This window comes from Triticum aestivum, chromosome 7A (assembly GCF_018294505.1).
Source record: "Triticum aestivum cultivar Chinese Spring chromosome 7A, IWGSC CS RefSeq v2.1, whole genome shotgun sequence".
Taxonomy (NCBI): domain Eukaryota; kingdom Viridiplantae; phylum Streptophyta; class Magnoliopsida; order Poales; family Poaceae; genus Triticum; species Triticum aestivum.
In genome coordinates this window covers 399,436,537-399,443,976 of record NC_057812.1, presented here as the reverse complement: position 1 = coordinate 399,443,976, position 7,440 = coordinate 399,436,537, and positions in this window count along the sequence as shown.

Below are 7,440 nucleotides of genomic sequence, written 5' to 3'. Positions count from 1 at the left end.
GAGTCCTTTGCAGCACCACCTCGAGGAAACTCGAGGGTTGGTTTTAGTTGTACGGAGTGCTCATCCGGTGTGCCCTGAGAACGAGATACGTGCGACTCCTATCGGGATTTGTCGGCACATCGGGCGGCTTTGCTGGTCTTGTTTTACCATTATCGAAATGTCTTGTAACCGAGATTCCGAGACTGATCGGGTCTTCCTGGGAGAAGGAATATCCTTCATTGACCGTGAGAGCTTGTGGTGGGCTAAGTTGGGACACTTCGGCAGGGTATAAACTTTCGAGAGCCGTGTCCGCGGTTATGTGGCAGATGGGAATTTGTTAATATCTGGTTGTAGAGAACTTGACACTTAACTTAATTTAAAATGAATCAACCGCATGTGTAGCCGTGATGGTCTCTTTTCGGTGGAGTCCAGGAAGAGAACACAGTCTCATGTTATGCTTGAACGTAAGTAGCTTCAGGATCACTTCTTGATCACTTACAGCTTCTCGACCGTGCGTTTCTTCTCTTCTCGCTCTTATTTGCATATGTTAGCCACCATATATTCTTAGTGCTTGATGCAGCTCCACCTCACTACCCTTTCCTACCCTTAAGCTTAAATAGTCTTGATCTCGCGGGTGTGAGATTGCTAAGTTCTCGTGACTCACGGTTACTTCCAAACAGATGCAGGTGCCGATAAATGCCAGTGCAGGGGTCGCTACCGAACTCAAGTGGGAGTTCGACGAGGATTCGGGACGTTACTATGTTTCTTTTCCGGATGATCAGTAGAGGAGCCCAGTTAGGGCGATCGGGGATCTAGCATTTGGGGTTGTCTTTCTTTATTTTGGTTCTGTAGTCGGACCTTTGTTTATACTTTCGATGATGTATGGATTATTTATGTATTGTGTGAAGTGGTGATTGTAAGCCAACTCTTTATCCCTTTCTTATTCAGTACATGGGATGTGTAAAGATTACCCCTCTTGCGACAAGCCTACCATGCAGCTATGCCTCTAAGTCGTGCCCCAACACGTGGGAGATATGGCCGCATTGTGGGCGTTACAGATTATTTCTCCCAAAATCACATATATTCCATAAAAAATCGTAAATTTTCATCATGTTTGGACTTCGTTTAATATGTTTTTCTGCGAAACAAAAAACATGCAAAAAACAAGAACTGGCACTAGGCCCTAGATTAATATGTTAGTCCATAAAAACAATATAAAAGTGCACCAAAACTATATAAAAATATTGTAAACATGGCATGAATACTTCATTAGTTATGGATACGTTGGCAGCGTATCACATGTTTACCGTATCGAAGGAAAGATACGAAGTAGGATTACGACACTATACTCAACTCTTCCCTATGAGTGGATGGACGCCACAAGACTAGAATATTATCTCTGTTGCATGATTGTATTATAAGCTAGCCATGAGCTAAGCTAGTTTGCATTGTAAAGCACTGGATCGAGGATGTAATACTATGACATGTGATGTATTCATGGATTTCATCGACGACTATGTGTGTAAGCTATTGATCCAGGGATCGACACAGAAAGCGCAGAGATTCGGGGGCCCTCTCGGGACTAGGTCGTGATAGAAGCTTTGGATGATTTAACACTATCAGAAATACTTGATTGTTTAATACTCTAAAGCTTTCACGGTTTATCGGTTCCTATAACATTTCTCAATCTTTCATATCATTGTCAGTTATTATTATGGATATGTTATTTATGCATGAAACCACTCCTTGTAATAATAAATGCCAGCAATATGAGATATTGTGAATAAATATGGGAAGATGTCACGACCATTTATGAAAATATTAGTATTTTTGATACAATATAATCTTGCAAATCTTTATAATAAATGAATGCATAAATATAAAATACGTTATGCAACGGCTCCAACCAATCTTCATGAGAGAATAAATGAAAGAACATGAAGAGAGTGGCGATAAAACCAGAAATGTGCATTATTCATCATAGATTTTGTTTTACCCTATGTTTTGCCCAAGATGCTTGGCTGGAAGCCTTTTTATGGGATGGTTCACGGTTACATTTTGCTAAAAAGTTTCATATAATAAAATTGTATTTAAAAAAGTCAATAGTTTACCACTAGACGCCCATCAACAGCAGGGTCGTCAATAGAAATTTGTGGCCTCGTCTGAAACACAACTTGGGGCTCTAATATTAAAATTTTCATACAAAAATGTGTTGAATTGCATGAGTTATGACTCACTTACTTTAGAATTCAATCATTAAACAACCATACAAAACCAGAGACGAAGGGTGCGAGCCTGCAAGGGACCTTGGTCATTAACTCATGTGTAGGGGCCCTATACAAATGCAAGTCAGGTCGATGTTGGGTACAAGTAAAAAGTGCAATGTGCTCTGATGCTTGACTTCATGTCGACGATGATCGATTGCGCCTGGCATTTGGCAGGTGTTAGATTGTTAAGGGTGATCAGCAAATCGCAAATGCATGTGACCAATTGCGATTCTATGGTTCAACCCATCATAGAGTTGTCGGCATGGTAAATCGCACAGACATGAGAGCATGGTGTGGATAAAGCGCGCAAGCATGTAGATCCAGGTTGCTTGGGGCAACGCGTGGGGTAACTCGCAGATGAACAGATGAGGAAAAGTGCATAATGTCTGTGTTGTTTTGCCAAAGGCCAGGAGAATGGAAAACGAGAGGTGGCGTGGTTGTGAGCCGTCCCGTAAAAATCCTATTGGAAAACACGGTGTGTGCCAGTTATGGGCTTTGTGGCCTAGTTCGGTTTTTTCACGAGTTTATAGGGCGGCTGTCGTGGTTCTAAGTCTGACAGTAGAGTGGGGGTAGGTATGGAGAGGCAAGGTCCTAGCTATGGAGAGGTTGTAAACACAAGAGATGTACGAGTTCAGGCCCTTCTCGGAGGAAGTAAAAGCCCTACGTCTCGGAGCCCGGAGGCGGTCGAGTGGATTATGTGTATATGGATTACAGAGTGCCGAACCCTTCTACCTGTGGAGGGGGGTGGCTTATATAGAGTGCGCCAGGACCCCAGCCAGCCCACGTAGGAGAGGGTTTAAGGTGCGTTAAGTCCGGGGCGTTACTGGTAACGCCCCACATAAAGTGTCTTTACTATCATAAAGTCTACTTAATTATAGATCGTTGCAGTGCAGAGTGCCTCTTGACCTTCTGGTGGTCGAGTGAGTCTTCGTGGTCGAGTCCTTCAAGTCAGTCGAGTGAGTCCCTCGTAGGTCGACTGGAAGGTGATCTCTTCTAAGGATGCCCTTGGGCAGGGTACTTAGATCAGGTCTGTGACCCTACCCTAGGTACATGACTCCATCATTAGCCCCCGAATGGATTGAGGCTTGAGTGATGAAGGAGTTGATGTTGTTTCCGATTAGCCTTCGCATGCTAGTCATGCGTTGCTTTGAACCAAAAAATCTCTTTGTTGATAGTGAGCAACTTTTCTTCAGTCGACTCGATCCATTCTTTTTCTTCGTCGAGTGATCTTTTGGACTTCGCAGATTTCTGAGCGACGGATCGCAAGAAATCCCGCGTCTGGCAGACTGATCTGCCGTTCGCGGATTCCGCGGGATACGGAATTTGGGGGAGCACGCGAAGCGGAGCGGTCCGCGGCGCTCGGATGGGACGGAGCATAGACGCCTCGATCCCCGCGCCGCTTTTTTTGCCACGTATCACGCCCGCGCAACTGTTTCAGGATATGATTAGATCGACCGGGCCCACCTGTCATCCACTCGGAAGGGATCTTATAAATGCGCCCGACGAGGGTTTTTTGAACAGTGCCTCAGCATTGTCCCTCTGCTCCCTTCGTCTCCGCCCAACGCGCTCGCTCTCGCCTCCGCACAACTTCTCCTCGCGCGCCTCACCGGTAGCCATGGTTAAGGAGAAGATGGCGGCGCTGGAACGCGCGAAGAAGGCGTCAGCGACGGAGAAGGCGAAGGGGAGATCCACCAGCCGCGGCGGGTCTTCGTCTAGATCTCGCCTGCCGAAAGGCTGGGTCCAGGGAGATTGGATCCAGTCGACCATCACGGAGAAGGATCTCCTCGACATGGCCAACGAGGGTCTGATCCCTCACGGAGCTGCGAGGCTTCCGGGGAAAGAGTGGCAGCCCCAGTCGGAAGAGGGTGAGTGCGTGCTTCTGGCTACCCATGTTGACCGCGGATTCTCTTTGCCGCCGAGCATTTTCTTTCGTGGTTTCTTGAACTTCTTTGGAGTGCAACTCCACCACTTCACCCTGAATTCTATCGCCTATCTTGCCGCATTCGTGTCCATGTGTGAGAGTTTTCTGGGTTGTCGACCGCATTGGGGCTTGTTCAAGCACATATTCACGTGTCGCTCTCAGACCGTGAAGAAGGCGAGCCCAGGCGACGAAAGAACCCGAGTTGTACAAATGTGTGGGGGTCTGGGGATCCAGATGAGGAACAAGAGCACCTTCCTAGCCATGACATTTCCCGAGTCGGTCAGAGGCTGGCAGTCGACCTGGTTCTACTGCCAGGATCAGTCGACGCCGGGGCAGTCGAGTGGACTCCCTCAGTTCACCATGGATCGAGTGAACAAGCCCTCCTCTCTGAAGGTGATTCCGGAGGAGAAAGCTGACGTGAAGATGCTGATGGAGCGTGTAGTTCAGTTGGTTCGGGATGGAGTGACGGGTATGGATCTCCTGGAGGTTTTTCTGAGGCGTCGTATCCAGCCTCTTCAGTTCCGGAGCCATTGCATGTGGTTGTACTGTGGGACTGAGGATGTGACTCGGGTCAATCCAGAAACAGTCGACGATGCCACTATGGAAAGGTGGATGGCCGCTGTTACTGGGAACAAGGATAACCCTCGCGGAGCCAGAAGGATTCCTCCACTCGACTGCCACAGTGATCCAAACAAGGTATGTCTGCTCCACTTCCCGTTGTATTCTCGTCACATTTATCTCTGTTTTCTCTGCCGATCGGTCGACTGATCTTTGTCTTGATGTCTATCAGGCCCTCACTGAGCTGTACTCGATGCCCAACGGAGCACAGGCTCCGACTGAGGAGGGAGAAGCGAGCGGGGGCGAGAGCCAGGAGGAGGAGTGGGACTCTGATGCCGCTGAGGATGATGATGATGATGATGACACTGATGACGATGATGATGATGTTGATGAGGACGAGGAAGAGGAGGAGGAGGAGGTTGCACCACCGCGCTCGGAAAGGCGGTCGAAGCTTGTCCACGACCCTGCGACTGAACGTGGCAAGGGGGTTGCGACTGTCACACAGTCGACAAAGCGCCCTCGGACCACCTCTCCGGCCGACTGAAAAGGCGTCGAAGCAGCCCAGGGCGGCCCCGTCAAAGCCGACCAAGCACCTGCCGAAGATGAAGGTGTCCATCCCCACCATATCAGGGTAATCATGTTGCTTAAGTCTTCTTGTTTTGTGTGAACTTTATCTCTGGTTGGCGCTGGAGTTAGTCGACTGACTCTTTGGAGTTGCAGTGCTGCTACTTCTGAGACCTCAGCCCGGGCTGACGATCATGAGATGGAGGACGCAGCAACCTCAAAACCTGGTACTATACTCTTAACCCCGTTTCTAGTCGACTGACTCATGATCTCTAATTCTGATCCTTTTCTGTAGCTCCATCCAATGTTATTATCACTCTCCCTGATGATGATGAAGATGAGGAACCACTGAAGCACAGAATGAGAAGGAAAACGTCTGCCAGCAGGGTGCCCCAGGATGTGACGGTGCCTGAGACTTTGGTCGCGGAGGAGGAAAATGCCACTCGACACACTGTGTCCTTCGCAGATCCGCTGACGAGTGCTCCGCAGCCCTCCCTCTTCACGACGGACCACGTCCCAGAGGACCAAGCTGGCGCAGCGAAGGAGGCGATACACCAGGCAGGGATCATGATGGAGCAGTTGAGGACCATCCGGGATGCGAGCCAGGCAGCTTACGACGCCAGTTCCGCCCTTCAAAGCAATGTTCAGGTCAGTCGACCACCGCTTGTTTTCTTTCCAGAATTCATAGTAATCACCCACTGGGTGTGTCAATTTAAACTCCGTGTTAGCGGGGGCACGCTGAGTGCACCCGCTGGGTGTAGTCCCCAAGGCTAGGGTCGACTGCTGGCGGTCGGCCTTAGGCTTTATAATTTCAGTCTTTCCGTCATTCGACTATGGCGAATGGATTTTGCAAACCGGTGGGGGCACGCTGAGTGCACCCACTGGGTGTAGTCCCCGAGACTGTGGTCGACTGCTTGCAGTCGATTACAGTCTTAAAGAATACATCTCTCTCTTTTTTTTTGAGGTCGACTGGTCGACTCTGTCTCCAATAGGATTAGTGGGGGCACGCTGAGTGCACCCACTGGGTGTAGTCCCCAAGGCTAAGGTCGACTGCTGGCAGTCGGCCTTAGGCTTTATAAGTTCAGTCTTTCCGTCATTCGACTATGGTGACTGGATTTCGCAAACCGGTCGACTGGTCGACTCTGTCTTCAATAGGATTAGTGGGGGCACGCTGAGTGCACCCAATGGGTGTAGTCCCCGAGACTACTGTCGAATGCTTGAATTCGGCTGTAGTCTTAGAAACGCGTGATTTATCCTTTTCCACTCGGAAGTGAATTATCTTTGACATTTAGTCGATTGGTTCTTCGCAGAACTCCTGTGACCTTGCGGCTCGCTACACTGAACTGGAAAACAAGCACATTCAGCTCGAGTTGAATTTGAAGCTGGTTCAGGAGAATCTGACGAAGGCAAAGGAGGAGACCGAAGGTATGTTTGGTGAGATCTCGACGACTGCTTTTTCCCTTCATTTGTTTCAAAATCTGTTCTTGCTATAACTTGTAGGTAAGGTGAGGGAGGCTCAAAGGAAAAAAGACCTTGAACTAGCTGAGAGGATCAAGCTTGCCGACGAGAAGTTAGCTTCAGTTACCAAGCTTGAACAAGAAAATACCAATCTGAAAGCTGCTCTTGAGAAGAAAAATGATCTGGAGGCCTTCCTGAGTGGTCTTGCCAAGAAGCTGTTTCTTATGCTTGAAGGTAAACCTTTATGCTCAACAATGATTTTCAACTGTGGTTTTTTCATTCGACCATTGCCTTGACTCGGTGATCGTCCTTGCAGAATTTTGTCAAAACTTTGAAGAAGAGACTAGCTGGCTGGAACCAAACCTTGACCCCGTCAATTCTCCGGTGAACGACGAAGTTGCCATGAATGTTTTCCGACTGGAGTCCCGTGTTGCAGCTGTCGTGGACTATCTTGCAAGGCTGAAGGTCGCCACATCTCGCATCGACTCAACGCTCTGGCCCGGGGAGACAATCCATAACGACCTGGAGTCGCTGATGGCTCGTTTGAACGCTGTCCCTGGTCGAGTGCAGGAGTGGAAAAAGTCCTCGGCTCGGTGTGGTGCAGATGTTGCTCTGTGTCTGGCCCAAGTCCACTGCAAAGATGCGCGAGAAGACAAGCTGGCTGCCCTCCGGGTGGCCAACACCAAGAAACAC